This window comes from Thamnophis sirtalis, unplaced genomic scaffold (genome assembly GCF_051295495.1).
Source record: "Thamnophis sirtalis isolate CommonGarterSnake01/CBP01778 unplaced genomic scaffold, rThaSir2_p1.2 scaffold_1, whole genome shotgun sequence".
NCBI classification, from domain to species: domain Eukaryota; kingdom Metazoa; phylum Chordata; class Lepidosauria; order Squamata; family Natricidae; genus Thamnophis; species Thamnophis sirtalis.
The window spans coordinates 70,716,177-70,736,250 of record NW_028261381.1 but is presented as its reverse complement, the minus strand read 5'-3'; the positions used below and the strand labels follow the sequence as shown (position 1 = coordinate 70,736,250).

The 20,074-nt window shown below is 41.4% G+C and overlaps 1 protein-coding gene and 1 pseudogene across 1 annotated transcript in view; one reads left to right on the top strand and one right to left on the bottom strand.

The window, feature by feature from the left end:
* The window catches only part of LOC148049546 (NACHT, LRR and PYD domains-containing protein 12-like), a 132,113-nt gene that overhangs the window by 95,598 nt on the left and 16,441 nt on the right, over positions 1-20,074 (top strand). The gene's annotated exons all lie outside the window — the stretch shown is intronic.
* LOC148049547 (uncharacterized) lies at positions 17,783-19,960 on the bottom strand (annotated as a pseudogene).

The window sequence follows — 20,074 nt, the reverse complement described above, 5'->3', positions numbered from 1 at the left end:
CTCCCAGACTTTGTAGAAGTCTGTGTCTTCTTTTTCGTTAATCCGCATTGTCAATCTATTCATTTCCGCTATTTCTAAGATTTTATTGATAACCATTGTACTAGTGGGGGCATTTTCTTTCTTCCAGCACTGCGCGTATGCGATCCTTGCTGCCGTCAAGATATGGATGAGTAGATATTGATTAGTTTTAAATATTTTTGGATCTATTATCCCTAATAGAAACATTTCTGGATTGAGGTTTAATTTAGTTGACATAATTTCATTCAGCCACCTTAGCATTCGCTTCCAATATGTCTTAGCCACTGGACACGTCCACCACATGTGGTAGTAAGTGCCCAGTGTTATTTTGCATTTCCAGCATTTGGCTGATGATTTTGTGGAAATTTTTGCCAGTCTTGTTGGAGAGAGATGCCAGCGGTAGAACATTTTATATACATTTTCTTTGTAGGCCGTCAACTTCGTTAATTTCAGGTTCCACTCCCATACCCTTTCCCAGTCATCTAACTCAATTGTGTGGCCGATATTCTGGGCCCAGGTTACCATAACTTCTTACACTCTTTCTGTTTCCATTTTTCGAATCAGCAAACAGTTATATATTTTTGAGATTAATTTCTCGTGTGGTCCTATTAAAATTTTATCCAATTCCTGGTCCTTGTCCTGAAAGCCAAATTGTGCTAGATCTGATTTGTACTTATTTGAAGTATTTGAAAGTATGGCCACCAATCAATATTTATTCCCATTTCAGCCAAATTTTCCCTGGAGTTTAGTCTATTTTGGTCATCTAACAGTTGTTAGTAAATAACATTTTTGTCGAAATTTATCAGATTTGGGTATATCAGGGCTTCCGTCGGGGATATCCATTTGGGTAGTTGGATATAGAATTTCCTTCTAATTTCAAGCCAATCCTTAATCAGTACCCCTCTTAGATGGTGTCTTTTAAAGTAGTTGTGGACTTTGTTTCCCTCACACCATAAGTAATTGTGCCATCCCCATTGCAAGTTGTGACCCTCTTATCGTTAGGATTCTTTTGTTGGTTAACATTACCCACTCCTTTATCCACATTGTTGTTGCTGCTTGGTGGTATGTTTTCCATTCCGGTAGACCCATTCCACCTTGCGTTCTTTTATCTTGAAGATGTTTATATTTTATCCTAGGCTTTTTGCCGTTCCACACAAAGTTTCATACCGTTTTATCCAAATCATTATAAAAATTTTCTCCTAATTTGACGGGTGCCGTTTGAAATAAATAAAGTATTTTTGGCAAGACATTCATCTTTATTACTGCGATTCTTCCCATCAACGATATTTGTAGCTTCGACCAATTTTTAAAATCTTTTTGGATGTTTCGTAATAATTTATCATAGTTATCTTCTTTTATAGAAGAACATTTCGCAGATAGCCAAATCCCTAAGTATTTGACCTTTTTAGTTACCTTTATTTCCATTGCTTTCTCTAGTTCTTCTATCTGTTTTTGGGGAAATTTTTTATAATCATTTTTGTTTTTTCTTTATTTATTTTTAATCCGGCCACACGCCAAAGTCCTCAATGTCCTTCATTAATTTCGGTCCTGAGGTTAGAGGGTCTTCAACAATAAAGACCATGTCGTCTGCGAAGGCCTGTGTTTTATATTGTTCTTTTTTATGGTCAAACCCCTAATTTCCTGATTTAATCTTATCTGATTTAGGAGTACCTCTAACGACATAATAAATAATAATGGGGAGAGCGGACACCCTTGTCTAACACACTTTCCGATTTGTACCCTCTCTGTTAATTCTCCATTAATTATAATATTTGCTAATTTGCTAATTTGCTTAATAAATTTGTCGCCGAATTTCATCATTTTTAGTTGTGTGATTAAAAAATTCCAGTCTAAATTATCGAATGCTTTCTGCACATCGACAAAAATTAACGCTAATTGTTTCTCAGATCTTGTTTCATAGAATTCCAGGGTGTTAATTATTATTCTTGTGTTGTTCCGAATGTGTCTTTTAGGGAGAAGGCCGTTTTGGTCCAAATGAATGTTTTGATTTAATATTATTTTTAATCTTTAGGCCAAAATTAATATAAAAATTTTGTAATCCGCGTTTAGCAAGGATATAGGTCTATAGTTTTGAATTTTACTACTATCCCCCTCTTCTTTTGGTATTAGAGTAATGAAAGCTTCCCCCCAGGATTTTGGGACCTTACCTTTTTGTAGTGCCTCATTAAATAATTCTAATAATTTGTCTTCTAAAGTGTTTTGGAATTTTTTATAGATTTCCGATGGAAGCCCATCCGGACCAGGTGTTTTATTGTTTTTTTGTTTTTGAATGGCCTTTTTCAATTCCTCTTGTGTAATTTCCTTGTCAAGCATCTCTCTCATCTCCTCCGACAAGGTTGGAAGTTTCTGTTCTATTAGGTATTTTCTGATGTCTTGTTCACTAATTTCATCCGGTTCATATAGTTTCTTATAGTAGTTCTGTACTATCTCCCAGTTTTATTTGCATGTTCAAAGTAATTCTGCTTCATTCTCTTAATGTTCCGTGCTACTTCCTCTTGAGAAATCAGATTTATTTGGTGTTTAATTAAATCTCCTTTTTCCCTGTATTTGATATTGTCTGGCTCTTTCTGAATCCACAGTTCTATCTCTCTCAGTTCTTCGTTCAATATGTTGAGTTTTTCCCTATGCATTTTGTTTCTTCTTGCTATATAAGCTATTGATGTTCCCCTCACGACTGCCTTCATCGTATCCCAGACGTTTTGTGTTGATGTCTGCTCTTTACCGTTTTCTTGGAAAAAGTATCCCAATTCTTTTTCTACTGATTGTACAAATTGTTTCGCTTGTAATATGTTCTGGTTTAACATCCACCTAGGTTTAATCTTTGTCTTTCCTTTCCATTGCCATAGAACTGGATGATGGTCGGCCTACTTGTTTGTTGATATTTCAATATTTACTGTATCCATAAGTAGTACCGGGTTTGACTAAACCATATCAATACGTGACCAAGAATTATGTGGTTGAGAGTAGAATGTGTACTGTTGTATCTTATCATTCATTGTTCGCCAGACATCATAGAGGTCTAGTTCCTTCACCATATTTGTATAGGCGGTCGGTAATTTCCTTCTAGTGCTTTTCTTGTGTGTACCCTTATAATCCATTTTACTGTCTACTACTACGTTAAAGTCGCCTAGAATACATATATTTTGCCAATTTATTTCATTTATCCTCTTATGTAAGTTTACATAAAATCTTTCTTGTTTTTGGTTTGGGGCATAAATTCCAACTAGTAAGATTTTTTTCCCCCATTCGTTATCTCCACCATTAATATTCTACCCTCTTTATCTACATATTTTAATTTTGGGTTTAACTATTCTTTTATATACATCACAATTCCTCTTTTTCTAGTTTGTGCTAACGAACAAAATACTTTTCCTAATTTTGGGCATTTCAACAGATGTTCTCTTTAATGTGGGTTTCCTGAAGACAGATTACATCTAACTTTTGTTTTAATAAGTCCAACAGTACACGTTTTCTTTTTAATGTTATGTTAAGACCATTTATATTCGTTTCCCATTCCTCAACTTCTTTACATGTTGTTTGCTTTGGGGGCACCTTTAGATCTTGTCTCAATTGGGGACCTTGCACTTGATTCTTCTCTGCCATATCTCTCTCGTTCTCTGACCTCTCTCGTCTCTCGCTCCTCCAGTTGGGATTCAGTTATAATGTCTTCTTGTCCTCTACTTAAGGTTCCTTCTTTATTAAACCTCTCTTCGTCTGCAAATAAGAGTTCCTGAAATTCTTGAGCTTTTTCCAAAGTATCTATCTGGTATTTCTTTTCCCTCCATGTTACTAGCATTCCTTCCGGAAGGAGCCATCAAAACGGGATTCTATGTCTATTTAATTGTGAAGAGAGGAAGTTATATTTTCTTCTTTTCTCTCTAACTCTCCGGGGGATCTGCTTCAGAATAAGAATTTCTTTGCCTTTATATGTTAATGAATCCTCTCTTATTGTGTTTAAGATATCATCTCTCAATTGTCTTCTTAGAACCCTCACATGGATCTCCCTTGGGAGTCGATGATGTCTCGCGACACTTGTGTTAATTCTGTAAACTTCATCCAATTCATTGATGATCTCGTTTTTGGATCTGTCAAGTACTAGTCCCAAGATTTCTGCAATCAGTTCCCGTAGATTTTCATCTCTCGCTTCTTCTACATTTTGTAGTCTCAAATAAAATGCTGATCTATCTAATTCTAGGTGGATGATAGCCTCTTCCAGATTTTTGTTTATGGATTCCAGTCTGTCCTCTGTCTTATCTATTCTTTTTTCTGTTATTTCCATTCTCCCCTTAACTTCTTTTATTTCCTGTTCATTTCTTGACAAAGCTGCTTGGATAGCCCCTACATGCTCTTCAATCCTCCCCATATTGTTTTTGACTTCACTCATTTCATTTTTTACTCCCTCCAGGCCTTTGGTGATGTTTTCATTCATCTTCAAAATTGCTTCCTGTAGAGAGTCCATCGTTACCTCCTGGCCTTGTGAAGTTGAGGCTGTCTTATCTCCTGTCAGCCTGCCCTCAGGCGACTTTTCCCTCACCGGAGTGGATAGAAAAGTTTGTTTTTTGCTTCCTTTAGTTAAGGTTGCTATTCTTGTTGCCATTAGTATTAATTTAATTCAGCTATCCCCCTTTGATCTGTAGTTCCAGTACCTTCTAATTGCTGCTAAAGTATTTATACAATTCTATTACGTTAATCTATAAACTTTTTAAATAACTTATACTTAATTAATTAATTAATCAATGAGTTAAATATCTAGTCAATAATGTTAATAATATATCAGTTACCCAAGTCTCAATATATTGTTCAGCAATCAATCAAGCAATCAGTTGAAATTTGATCTACCAGAGGATAATCAGTTATTAGTCAATTAATCTAATTGCTCCACTATGATGAACACCCAAGAAAAAGAAAGATAGTTAAATTAGAGCAGTACTATCCAGTAGAACATTTCTATAGTATATAAGAGGAGTCCACTAGGGAGGGAGAGTACATTTCAGTGTGGAGAGTCAAAAGACGGGAGAGGTCAGAGCTCACGATAGTCGTTTCAAAGCTCACCCATCAATCATTTCTTGTTGTCAGTGAAATAAAGAAAGAGGTAGGGAGAGAGATGACTTTTTTCCCCCGCCGCTCAGTTTCCGCTTTCAAGATGTCGCCCCTCTGTTGTCTCTATCAGTATGTCTCGGCACCCACCTCACCAGAGTTTTAAAGATAATTCAAAACCTCGTGACTTGAAGATCTTCTTCCCTTTTTTTCCCACGAGGAGGGCAGATCCAACCGTCTGTCTTTCTCTTCACCGTCTCGCCCACTGTTAATCCTCCAAACTTAAATATTCAAAAACTCAGTCCTTCTCTCTCCGATCTGCCACTCAGCTCTCTTAAATCTTTCCCTGTCTGTCTTTATTCGCCGCTTCAACTCAATCCACCCACTTACATATCCGTGCTCAGATTAATTAGTTTCTTCAAATTTAGTCTCTTAAATCAAGGTCTTTCGTTTACCGTCTTCCAATCCGATATGTTCCCTGCAGCTGTCTTTTCCTTTCCTTGTTAAAGGCTGGCAGTCACGTCTTCTGATCGGCCATTAATCAGCCGACCTCCTTTGCACTCGATCTGAGGGAGACTCTCGCTTCGTGGGGGGGATCGCCTTTCTCCCTCCACTGCTCCGATGCTTCCCCTCTCCACTGGTCCTTGCACCTCGAAAAGACCTTGCTGTTACAGCCATGCTCGTGCAAAAGGCCGGGCAAACCGAGCAGAGGATCTGTCGGCAGCTCGCACCGACGTGACGCCAAACCGGAAGTCGCCTCTAATTTGAGAACCTTTCTTACAATCAATTAAAGCAATATATCAACAGCAAACAGCTCAAATTATAGTTAATGGAAGTTTAACAGATTCTTTTCAAATTGAAAAAGGTACAAGAAACAGTTGTCCCTTGTCCCCATTACTGTTTATTATAACTTTGGAGATATTGTTGAATAAAATACGGAGGGTCTAAAGGGAATTGAGATTAGGCAGCAAGAATATAGAGTACGTGCTTTTGCGGATGATCTGGTTATAATATTAACCCAACCGCAGGAATCTAGTATGATCTTAATGAATATGATCAATCAATATGGTCAAGTGTCAGGATTTAAAATAAACCTAGGGAAAACAAAATATTAGCTACAAATATGACTACTAAACAAAAGGAAGAACTAGAAGGAATGATAGGATGTGAAATAGTTAAAAAGGTCAAATATTTAGGAGTTCATATTTCAACTTCAAACGGGAAGTTATATAAGTATAATTATGAACAACTTTGGCATAGTATACAGACAGAGATGAAAAAATGAGAAAAGTTACAGTTATCCTTGCTGGGAAGAATAGCAGCAGAGAAAATGAACATTTTACCTAAATTTTTATTTCTTTTCCAAATGCTACCTATACTGAAAAAAGATGTGAACTTGTTAGAATGGCAGAAGGGTATTAATAAATTTGTATGGGCAGGGAAGAAGCCAAGAGTAGAACTAAAAATAATGCAAGATGTGCGTGAGAGGGGAGGTTTGAAATTACCCAATTTAAAACTATACTACGATGCAGTAGCTTTATCTGTAATTAGTGATTGGACTCATTTAACCAATGAGCAAATGATAGAATACTTAATATTGAGGGGTATGATTTGGTATATGGCTGGCATGCTTACCTGCTATATAACAAAAAAGTAGACAAGAATTTTAAAAGTCATATTTTAAGGAATGCTTTACTGAGGGTCTGGAAAAAATATCAATACAAATTAAATGATAAGATACCCATGTGGGCAATTCCTAGACATGCAAAAGAAAACATGAACATAGTACAAAAACAGGATATAATTACTTACAGACAGCTTCTTACCCTAGAAAGGGGTGTATTACAACTAAAATCCTTGGATGAATTAAAAGAGGAAAAGGTAATTCAAATATGGTTCCAGTATGGACAACTACAGACCAGGTGGAAAACAGATCAAAAAATTGGTTTTATGCAATTCGAGGATAATTTATTTAAACAAATAAGAGATCAAAGCTTAATGCATACAAAGAGACTATACAATGTATTAATACAGATGGATTCCGAAACAGAATTAGTTAAAGACTGTGTGATAAATTTGGCTCAAAATATTGAAGAACCAATAATGTTGGATACATGGGAAAGGATCTGGGTAAGAAATGTAAAATTTACACAAGCCCAAAACTTGAGAGAAAACTTTTATAAGATGTTTTATATTATATTATATATGTTTCTTTGTTACCTCGTAGGGTCCCTGCTCCGGAGCTTGTCGGGTGTGAGTCCCTGCTGATAAAGTTGGACCTCAAGGGTCAAGTGGGTTTGCTGCTAACGTACCTGCCTCCCAACTGCGTTGGAGCATCCCTCCCCTCGCTCCTCGAGTCAGTAGCCGAGCTGGCAGTTGAGTTCCCCAGGCTTATAGTTCTGGGGGATTTCAATTTGCCATCGCTCGGTGAACGCTCTGATGGGGCGCAGGAGTTCATGGCTTCCATGACAGCCATGGGCTTGACCCAAGTAATTCGGGGCCCAACCCACGCAGCGGGTCACATGCTCGACCTCGTATTCCTCTCGGAGCAGTGGATGTGTGATCTTGGTCTGAGGGGTAATGAGATCATACCCCTGTCGTGGTCAGACCACTGCCTACTGAGGCTTGACTTCCGGAGGCCAAACCCCCACCGTAGGGAGGAGGAACCGACCAGGTGGTTCCGCCCCAGGCGACTGATGGACCCGTTGAGGTTCCAGATGGAGCTTGGGGTTATTCCTGATACTCTCGCCCACAGTTCGGCGGAGACTCTGGCTGCCGCCTGGTATTCGGCGGCGTCGGAGTCTCTTGACCGGATTGCGCCACTACGGCCCCTCTGGGTCAGTGGATCCCGGAGGCCTCCTTGGTTTACCGAGGAGCTCCGGGAGAAGAAACGCCGGAGGAGATGCCTAGAGCACCTGTGGAGGTCCGATAAGTCTGAGGCGAACCGAGCACTTTTAACTACCTGCACCAAGGACTATGTCCGAGCACTAAGAACTGCTAAAAGATCATACATTTCTGCCTTGGTTGCGTCCGCCGAGTCACGCCCAGCCGCCCTGTTTAGGATAACCCGCTCCCTCCTCAATAGGAGGGATGCGGGAGACCCCTTGCAGGGTAGGGCTGAGGACTATGCTCAATTCTTGGCGGACAAAGTAGCTCGGTTTCGATCGGACTTGGACTCCACCGCAGTAGATCCAGCCGAGACACAGGAGGACCACTTGCCACACCATCTCTGGGTTGAGTTCCAGGATGTTGCCTCTGGGGATGTGGACAAGGCCATTCGAGCTGTAAGTGCCTCCACTTGTATTCTGGACCCGTGTCCCTCCTGGCTGGTTGCCAACAGCAGGGAGGTGACACATGGCTGGATCCAGGCGGTCGTGACCGCCTCCCTTCGGGAGGGGCACTTCCCCGCCGTACTTAAAACGGCGGTGGTGAGACCCCTCCTGAAGAAACCATCCTTAGATCCAGCCATTCTAAACAACTTTCGTCCTGTCTCCAACCTCCCCTTTATCGGGAAGGTTGTTGAGAAGGTGGTGGCCTTCCAGCTTCAACGGGCCTTGGAGGAAGCTAGTTATCTTGACCCCTTCCAGTCCGGCTTCAGACCTGGTTACAGCACAGAAACCGCTTTGGTCGCATTGACCGATGATCTCTGGAGGGCCAGAGATGGAGGCTATGCGTCCATCCTGGTTCTCCTTGACCTCTCAGCGGCTTTCGATACCATCGACCATGGTATCCTTCTGCGACGACTGCGGGAGGTGGGAGTGGGAGGCACTGTTTTACGGTGGTTCTCCTCCTACCTCTCGGACAGGTCGCAGTCGGTGTTGGTCGGGGGGCAGAGATCGTCCCTGAGGCCCCTAACATGTGGGGTGCCGCAGGGTTCGGTCTTATCCCCCCTACTATTTAACATATACATGAAACCGCTGGGCGAGATCATTCGGAGGCACGGGATAAAATACCACCAATATGCGGACGATACGCAACTGTATCTGTCCGCCCCGTGCCAACTCAATGAAGCGGTGGACGTGATGAACCAGGGTCTAGAGGCCGTTAAGAACTGGATGAGTGCTAACAAACTGGTACTCAACCCGGATAAGACCGAGTGGCTGTTGTGTTTCCCTCCCAATAATTTGGCTAATACACCAACGCTTAGGCTGGGGGGTCAAATTTTATACCCCTCAGATAGGGTCCGCAACTTAGGAGTCCTCCTGGACCCACAGCTGACTTTTGACCACCAGCTGTCAGCTGTGACCAGGGGGGCATTTGCCCAGGTTCGCCTGGTCCGCCAGTTGCGGCCCTACCTAGACCGGGAGGCTCTCACAGCAGTCACTCGAGCCCTTGTGATCTCTAGGCTGGAATACTGCAATGGGCTCTACATGGGGTTGCCCTTGAAGTGCATCCGGCGGCTACAGCTAGTCCAGAATGCAGCCGCGCGAGTGATAGTGGGCGCACCGCGGTTCGCCCACGTTACACCCATCCTCCGCGAGCTGCACTGGCTACCTGTTGGTCTCCGGGTGCGCTTCAGGGTACTGATGACCATCTTTAAAGCACTCCATGGTAGTGGATCTGGGTACTTGAGAGACCGCCTTCTGCCGATCACCTCCCTAAATCGACCAATTAGATCGCACAGACTGGGCCTCCTCCGAATTCCATCTGCCAGTCAATGCCGACTGGCGACCACACGGAGGAGAGCCTTTTCTGTTGCAGCTCCGACCCTGTGGAACGATCTCCCCGTTGAGATCCGTACCCTCACCACTATCCAGACCTTCCGCGCAGCCCTCAAGATCTGGCTCTCCCAGCAGGCCTGGGGATAGGTTCCCAATTTACCCGCCCGAGTGTTTGATTGCTGAAGGAAAGTTGTGTTTTTACTATTTTTTCTTTGTTCACATACTGTTCTGTTTTTGACACTGCACCCCCCTCCCTTGTGGTTGTAAGCCGCCCTGAGTCCCCTCAGGGAAAAGGGCGGCATATAAATCCCAATAAAACTCTAAAAAAACTCCAAACTCTTTATAGATGGCATTTAGATCCTAAAAAGTTGGCTTCTATGTATCCGAATTTACAACCTAAATGCTGGAGATGTGATTCTGTGGACGCCACATATTTTCATATATGAATATTAGGCTTGACGAGGGGAGTTAGATTTTAATGTAATATGACTGCACATGTATACTGTCTTCTCTTATTTTTTCTTTAAAACTAAGATAGGTTAAGTATATTGATATGAAGCATAAATACCATCAACATAGAGTGGAGTTTGCTCAGAAGCTGAAATACACCAAGTGAATGAGAGGAAGAGTGGGAAAGGAGAGAAGAAAGATAGGAAGAGAGGGATAGGAGAGAGGGTAAGGGGGGAAGATGAAGAGGATAAGGAGAAGTGGAATGAAGAGAGAGGAGAAGGAGAAAGGAAGGGGAAGTAGAGTAGAAAAGGATGATGGAGGGAAGAAGGGAGGTAGGAGAGAGGTAGAAGAAAGAGGTGTATGGAGAGCAGAAGAGCTAATAATGGGTTGTTATCTTTTTGGGCGTTGATGGCAAGAGGAACTGATGTAATTACTGATGTAATTACTACTTAGTACAATAGGATATTGGCTATGTAATAGTATACATATGATTATATGTTATGAAAATGGAAAATAAAAAAGTATATTTAAAAAAATACAAAAAAAATCATACAGTCTTTAACTAGTTCTGTTTCGGAGTCAATTTCGATTAATACATTATATAATCTTTTTATATGCATTGAACTTTGGTCTCTAATTTGTTTACGTAAATTATCCTCGACTTGCATAAAGCCAATTTTTTGATCTATTTTCCATCTAGCCTGTAACTACCTGTACTGAAACCATGTTTGAATTACCTTTTCCTTTTTTAATACATCCAAAGATTTCAGTTGTGGTACACCTCTTTCTGCAGTAAGAAGCTGTCTGTAAATAATTATATCCTGTTTTTGTACTATATTCATATTTTCTATTGCATGTCTAGGGATAGCCCACATAGGTAACTTATCATTTAGTTTATATTGATATTTTTTTCAAACCCGCAGTAAAGCATTCCTTAAAATATGACTTTTAAAATTCTTATCCACCTTTTTGTTATATAGCAAATAAGCATAGATAGAATTATTGCATCATAATATAGTTTTAAATTGGGTAATTTCAAGCCTCCTCATTTCACGCACATCCTGCATTATTTTAAGTTTTACTCTTGGCTTCTTACCTACCCATACAAATTTATTAATACCCTTCTGCCATTCTAACAAATTTGCATCATTTTTAAGTATTGGTAACGTTTGAAAAAGAAATAAAAATTTAGGTAGAATATTCATTTTTACTGCTGCTATTCTTCCCAGCAGAGATAACTGTAATTTCTCCCATTTTTTCATCTCTGTCTGTATACTATACCACAGTGGTTCATAATTGTGCTTACATAACTTCCCGTTTGAGGTTGAAATATAAACTCCTAAGTACTTGACCTTTCTAACTATTTCACATCCTGTCATTCCTTCTAGTTCTTCCCTTTGTTTAGTATTCATATTTATAGCTAATATCTTTGTTTTCCCTAAGTTTATTTTAAATCCTGACACTTGACCATATTGATTAATCATATTCATTAAGACCTTACCAGATTCCTGTGGTTGGGTTAATGTTATAACCAAGTCATCCTCAAAGGCCCATACTCTGTACTCTTGCTGCCTAATCCTGATTCCCTGTAGGTCCCCTGAACCCTGTATTTTATTCAACAATAGTTCCAAAGTTATAATAAACAATAGTGTGGATAAGGGACACCCCTGCCTTGTGCCTCTCTTGATGTTAAAGGAATCTGTTAAACTTCCATTAACTATGATTTGGGCTGTTTGTTCCTGATATATTGCTTTGATTGATTGTAAAAAGTGCTCCCCTATTTGCATTTTTTGCAGTGTTTTCAGCAGGAATTACCAATTCACTCGATCAAAGGCTTTTTTAGCATCTAAAAATATAAGCGCCGCAGGGATTTGGTTGTTCTTCCCCAGGTATTCTAATGTATTAAGGATTAATCTTACGTTAGTTCTCATATGTCTCCCTTGAATAAAACCTGGTTATTAATGACTCTCAAGTCATGTATAAATCTATAAATGGGGTTCCCTTCCTTATCTACTTTGGATTTTTTTACTGGAAAGATTGGGGTATTACAAGGGGAGGTGCATTTACGCAAGACCCCTTTTTCAAGATATACTTTAATCAGTTTGCGTATTGGTTCGATGGCTTCCGCTTGGATCTTGTATTGAGGGATGCAGGGAGGCTTTCCCTTTTTCACTTGGATCGTGACTGGGGAGGCCCCTTTAGGAGTCCTACCTCTGTTGCATCCCAGCCCCAAAGCGAGGATGACAGGGCTTGCAGATCCGCATGAAGTGACATCTCATGGGTGACCAGCATAAGGGTTCTTTTTCCCAGGATGTCTAGCGTGAGACCTCCTTTTCCACACTTTATGGTGGCTCCAATTTTATATAGGATGTCTCTGCCAAGAAGGGAGACCGGGGATTGGGGGCAGATGGTGAAGGAATGATTCAACGAGAAGGGACCTAAGTCAACTTTTATTTCTTTAGTAAATTCTACTGGGATGATCCCCCCCCCCCACTCCCATTATGTTATCTTGAGCTCCTAGCCTCACCGAATCCTTGTGGGGTGGTTTTGTGATTAATGAGGCTGTGGTCCCAGTATCCACTAGGCATTCGTATTCTTTCCCACCTATGTATAGTGAAATCATCGGTTCACCTTCCGGGCCATTCCTTAAGGGAATTGCGAGCCCTTGAAAGGTGACTATGAACTAGCTGTCTTCCTTTTCTAGTCACTGGGCCGGTGGATCACTTTCCCTTTCATTCTCCCAACTGGTGTTTTCAGGCTGATAGCGTTCATTGTGGCGGAAAGGGTTGTTCCACGGCAGGGGGGCTGTGGGTGGCTCCCTGCGATAGCTATTCCTCTGTCCGCTATGGCAGACCAGGTTGTTTCTTTGCTTAAAATCCCTGGTCGGTTCTGAATACTGATTGGGGAGGGAGTACCGATAACATTTAATACCGAAATGCCCCTTTTCCCCACACCTGAAGCAATGTCGGCACTTAAATGGGGGATTTTCTAAGGTGTCGCACCAGCGGCATATGGTTCTTTTTTTCAGGAAACCGGTGTTGCATTGGTCTTGCATTGTTATATATGGCAGTAAATATATGTAACTCTTCTTGTCTCTCTGTTCTCCTTTTCCTGTCCCTCTCCATTTCCCTTTCTATTTCTTTCCTTTCCGGTTCCTCCTCTCTGAGTTTTCCCCTCTGGTCATATACGAAGCTTGCAATTCTGCGTAACTCTGAAATTTCTAGGGTAGACCAGTTGGACACTATTTTATGGAAGTGTTCCTTAATATCCCGGGAGGATTGGTCAACGAACACTGAAGCACGTATCCTCTGGTCCTTCTGGCAGCTCAAGTCTAGGTGGGCATACATTGTGGCTGCCTCAGAAAGCCGGACCCAGAAGGTGTCCGGGTTCTCTTGGTCTGTTTGTGTTATTCTTTGAAATTCTGACCAATTTAGAGGTTTTTTCCCAATTTCCTCTAGGGCTTCCATTAGGTTTTCCTTAGCTCTGGTACATGTGGTCCAGTGATTATCATCATTATAGTTCCAGTCAGGGCGGTGCAGCAGCCAGGCGACCCGTGCCGGGGCAACATGACCTGGGGCAACTATAACTGGTCTTTTGGCAATTTGTTCAGTTTGCTCAAACAGTTTTCGCTGTTCATCTTTAGTCAGGAAGACATGCAGTAATTGAGTCATGTCTCCCCATGAAGGGTTATGACTCTCCACTATTGTTTTCAGGGTTTGAATCACCTTTTGGGGATCTGCCCTGAAGGTTGGTGCATCTTTTTTCCAAATTACCAGGTCTGAAGCAGAGAAAGGGGTGTGTGTAAACACATATTCAAGTTGGCCTCTCTGTCTTCCTGGTACGGGTTTGCTTATCAGTGGGGCCATAATTCTAGCCTCATTCTTATCTTCCGTATTGGTTGGTTCCTTTTGAGTTATCACGTTTTTTGTTCTGGCTAGCTCAGCCCAGCAGTACCAATAGGGTATGCGTCTGGGTTTTATTCTTGATCTAAGTGCTTTCAGGGTTTGAAAATCAAAAGTACCGCTGTCAGGCCAAATTTGTTTCCCAGTGTCATCTCTTAGAAAAGCCCATTTTTCACATAGATTCCTTGCCTTCTTTTTACTCATGCCTGCCAAGATAGGCATGCGCTTAGAATCCCAGGCTTCAGGGAAATTTCCGAGGGCATTTTGTGGCACCCGCGAGCTAACGCTTCCCATGACCCTTTAAGATGTAAGGCTCACTTTGGCTTAGCCGGGTGTCCTCCTACTGCAAGTTTCAGAAAGAAAAAAAATTCTGGAAAGGACTCCGATTCCCCCATGGAGTATTCACTCCCTTTCTCTTGGGGAATCACCTGGGTTTTAGGATCAAAAAAGGTGATCCTTGAGGACCCTAGGCCCCTCTTGCACTTAGTACCAGGTGCCTCTACTCTTTTTCCACACAAGACGGGCTTCCGCTGTTTCTGACGCACCGGGATTCCCTTATTTCTTTTATTACCCCCTTTCTTTCACCTCATTCGCTTGGCTTCTGGTCCTTTAAACAGAAAGTCTCACAAGCAACGCCCCTTGCTTTCCCGATCTTGACGGTCACGGCTCGTTAGAGTTAGTGATAGGCGGGGGGCGGCTAGAGGTCGTTCGAAGAGGTGAGATCTGGCTATCGTCCAGGTGGAATCCCACACACACACATATACACGTACACATACTTCTGTTCTCCTTAATTCTAGGGATTTTCCTTTTAATTTAAATTTAAAGTGGTACTTACCTGCTTTCAAGCAGCTGTTGAGTTCAAGGCTCAAAAACTCCCTTTATTACCCAATGCCTTCCGGGCAGGGTCCGTGGATTTTCCCCTGGACAAAGATGGTCCGTGCCAGCTGGGTTGGATCTCCCAGCCCCATCCGGTGGCTGGGTTGGGTGGAAGTCCCTTCATGATGTTGCCAATTGTTAAACGGATAGGGGTTTTCCTCCACGGGTCCGGATTTCCCAGCTGAGATAACGTCTCGGCTGAGTGAATGAATTTTGGATCGAAGCAAGTTGCGTTTGAAAGCAAGTTGTCTTTATTGTTTCAGGAAGGCGAGACCTACGGTGGTGTAGATCAGCATTCCTGGGTGAGCTGACAGCGATATACAATAAGTGTACATTTTTTATACCATTTTCCTCTTTGAAGTCCTTTTGTTTTCTTTGTACTATTGTTTTACCACCTTTTGTGTGTGCCTTTGCTAATGGTTCTAATCCTGTCTTGCGTTTTGTTATTCCTCTGCCCTAAAGTACTTCCCATGGGGCAGGGATGAGCCCACGTGTCTTCTACTGTATTTCCTATTTTTACATTTTGCCCTGAGCTAATCAGTCTTTGTTGCCACTCTGACCTTTTCCTTTGCTTAAGGGTAAGAACTTCCTGCCCTTCCTAGGTCTTTTTTATTATTCCTAATTGTCCTGATATCCTGGTAATTATTCTCAGGAGGTTTCTTTGAGAATGTATGCTGGCTTTGTTATTCTAGTGACTTCCAGTTGGTTATGGGCTGCACTGGTCTACCTAATGCAACACTGTCTTGGTGAAGTTCCCTTCCCACAATTTTCTATGATTTTATCTGTTTTATGGTCTCGCCAGTTCTTGCTTGCAGGAAAATGATATTTCCTGCAGATCTTCCAATTCACACTTGTTGCTACTTTGTCATGCTACTGTTCGTAGTCAGTCTGGGCAATCTTCTTGCAGCAGTTTATCAGATGGTCCACTTTTTTGTCAGCTTCATTCCATAGGCAGGACTTACTGTCTGTTCCTGTCCTCTTAATTCTGGCTCTATATCGATTTGTCATTAAGGCTTGTGCAGTCAGAATTAATTTTTGGTCTCTTTCTTCAACTTTCCTGATCTTAGCAATTAGCAAAAGTAAGGTCCTGTTATTATCTGTTTTCCCTCCTATAAGTTCTGCCTGAGTCCAGTTCACTATTCCAGATATTTATCTGATGACTGAAATTGCCCAGATGTTGATTGCCTTGATGGTATTTCCTCCATTGAATTTGGACTGTGAGATCTTGCTTTCCTAAAAGAATTTGTCGAGGGGAGCTTGAGTCAGAAGACAGCTCAGCTCTACTTTAATAGGAGGCAACTGAGGCAAACTAATTTTTCTCCTTCCTGAAAAGGAAATCTTTGCTGTATAAAAATAAGCAAATTCCTGATATTTCCTTATTGATAATCTCACTTCAAAGTCTATAATGTGATACTTTTCTGCTTCATTCAGATTTCAGCTGCTGGTGCATGTGGATTCTTCAGCAAATTCTATCACATTGTCAGTCAGTCACTGCCCATTGCCCAAGGCAATTTGTCCTGGCTTTTGCCCCAGTTGGCCTTGAGAAAGTGGCGGGCCCCCTGTGGGCTTCAATCCTGCCTTTTTTTACATCCATGCGGGACCACATGCAGTTGAACCCAAGAGATGGAAAATAGTTTTGATGGGAAGGATGATTCCACCTGTTGAAAAGGATGTGACAGATCATTTGAAGAACACAGGAAGAAACAATTACCTAGATTCTTTCCACATGCATTTCAGATAGATACCTACCACAGAGATGGTGTTGACTGCATTTGTGGATGGCCCCTGGATATGAGTAATATATTTGATCTGGCCCTGCTTGATTTCTGAATGGCTTTGATAATGTTGATCATAATATCCCTTTAGCTTAGTAGTGTCTTGGGAAAGAGTTGAGTGGCAAGTTTTCTTCCAAGCAACCGAGAGGTGGGAGAGAGGTGAGGGTGTACAGACAAAAAAAAATGAAACATAACAATGCATAACAATGCCCACTGAACCGGTAGTACAATGTTTTGAAACCCACCCCTGGATTCATTGCATTGTCAGCCTGGGTTTTTCAGACTGGGTTTGGTATTTTTGTCTACCTATCGAGATCTTACCAAGAACCTGGGATAGGTAGATGTGGATATTTGATGGTGTTGGGTTCAAAAGTTTTATTTCTTTTAAAACAAACATTTCATCATTCCTCAATCAGTAAGATATTGGAGTACAATTTTTTGTGCGTCAAAATAGTTCTAGTTTGCCACCAAATTCTTGTCTAGCCTAATGTATACCCCTCCCTCCCTCCACCCTCCCCCCAACCCCCCTCCTCCTTCCCCCCCCCCCCGACTACCCAAAATCCGTACACGGTATGGATTTTTAACAAACACAGTCTAAAATCTATTGAGAAAAAAGAAATAAAGAAATTAATGACATCTCTACATTGATCTTAGCTTCTTCTTGCTGAGCTAACTTTAAACAATTTAAATCATTTCTGATCTTAAGCATAGGCTAACTGGAATTTCTTGGTCCTGTATTTATTTTGTATATAGTCAATCCATTTTTTCCAGTCTCGTTTATATCTCTCATTTGAGTGATCTTTAAGATATGCCGATATTTTAGCCATCTCGTAAGAATAACTGAGGAGTAAACTTCATCCTTCTTTGAAAGATATTTTGCATAATCCACCATATTTTTATCCAGAATGCCTTAACCTTTTGGCAGGTCCACCATATATGATAATATGTAGTATCGAGAGAACCACACCTCCAACATTTAGGCTGTACATTCGAATACATAGAAGCCAGCTTTTCAGGATCTAAATGCCATCTATAGAACATCTTATAAAACAATTATCACCCCAGTAAAGCTGTCTTTGCAATTGACTGATGGCACTTTGTCAATGCTAATGGTGTCCAAGTGGTGCTCCAGTTGTTTTGGGATTGCATCTAAGACACCTATTGCTATTGGTACTACCCTTGCTTGCCTTTGCCACAGTCATTGTATTTCTATTTGTAAGTCTTTGTATTTTGTTATCTTCTCCCATTCTTTCTCTTCTATTCTTCTGTCTCCAGGCACTGTCACATCCACTAGCCAGACTTTTTTGTCTTTCCTATCAACAATCTGGGGTGTTATATGGCAGGTGCCTCTCAATTTAAATTCTGAAATCCCAGAGCAATTTAACTTCTTCATTTTCTATGTGACTTCCAGTTGGTTATGGGCTGTACTGGTCTACCTAATGCAACACTGTCTTGGTGAAGTTCCCTTCCCACAATTTTCTATGATTTTATCTGTTTTATGGTCTCGCCAGTTCTTGCTTGCAGGGAAATGATATTTCTTGCAGATCTTCCAATTCACTCTTGTTGCTACTTTGTCATGCTACTGTTCGTAGTCAGTCTGGGCAATCTTCTTGTAGCAGTTTGTCAGATGGTTCACTGTTTTGTCAGCTTCTTTCCATAGGCATCACTTACTGTCTGTTCCTGTCCTCTTAATTCTGGCTCTATATCCATTTGTCGTTAAGGCTTGTGCAGTCAGAATTAATCTTTTGGTCTCTTTCTTCAACTTTCCTGATCTTAGCAATTAGCAAAAGTAAGGTCTTGTTATTATCTGCTATAAGTTCTGCCTGAGTCCAGTTCACTATTCCAGATGTTTATCTAATGACTGGAATCGCCCAGGTGTTGATTGCCTTGATGATATTTCCTCCATTGAATTTGGACTTTGAGATCTTGCTTTCCTAGAAGAATTTGTTGAGGGGAGCTCGAGTCAGAAGACAGCTCAGCTCTACTTTAATAGGAGGCAACTGAGGCAAACTAATTTTTCTCCTTCGTGAAAAGGAAAGCTTTGCTGTATAAAAATAAGCAAATTCCTAATATTTTCTTATTGATAATCTCACTTCAAAGTCTATAATGTGATACTTTTCTGCTTCATCTGCCAGCCAATGTCAGCTGGCAACTCCCCAGGGGAGGGCCTTCTCTGTTGCAGCTCCGGCCCTCTGGAACGAGCTCCCTGTTGAGATCCAGATCCTTACTACCCTCCCAGCCTTCCGCAAAGCCACCAAGTCCTGGCTGTTCCAGCAAGCTGGGGGGAGCTGAGAAGCATCTACTTCCACAGAAATTGTGAATGATGGTTTTGTTTTTAATATGTTGTCTTTGTCTCATTCCCCCCTTTCCCTTATCTTTTGTGAGCCGCCCAGAGTCCTCCGGGAGTGGGCGGCATACAAGACAAATAAATAAATAAATAAAATTAATAAATAAATTCATTCAGCTTTCAGCTGCATGTGGATTCTTCAGCAAATTCTATCACATTGTCAGTCAGTCACTGCCCATGGGACAAGGCAATTTGTCCTGGCTTTTGCCCCAGTTGGCCTTGAGGAAGTGGCTGGGATCCTTGGGGGCTTGAATCCTGCCCTCTTTTACATCCAGGGTTAATTAAGGCCTCTCAGGGGACCACATGTAGTTGAGCCCAAGAGATGGGAAATGGTTTTCGATGGGAAGGATGATTCCACCTGCTCAAAAGGAGGTGACAAATCATTTGAAGAAAGCAAGAAGAAAAAATTACCTAATTCGTTCCACTTGGATTTCAGGTAGAGATCTAGCACAGAGATGGTATTGACACCATTTATGGATGGCCCCTGGATATGAGTAATATATTTGATCTGGCCCTGCTTGATTTCTGGATGGCTTTGATACTATTGAACATAATACCCCTTTGGCTTAGTAGTGTCTTAGGAAAGAGTTGAGCGGCAATTCTTCTTCCAAGCAACCGAGAGGTGGGAGAGAGGTGATTGATTGATTTGATTGATTTTATTATATTTATATGCTGCCCTTTTCCCCCGAAGGGGACTCAGGGCGGCTCACAATTCAAATCAGGGAAGGGGTGTACAGACAAAAAATAAAAAAACGAAACATAACAATGCATAATTTAAAAACACAAGTCTCTCAAGTACCCAGGTCCAATACCATGAAGAGCTTTATAAGTGACAAGGGCAAGGGCACTGTCAGTTACTATAATTTTCACCATTGTGGGCCATTCAAGTCCATCAGAAAAAGAAAAAGGGGAAGGCGGAAAATAAATGTATAGAAAGGCATGGAAATTATAAGAAATAAAATATACATTATAAATGTAGACCATTTA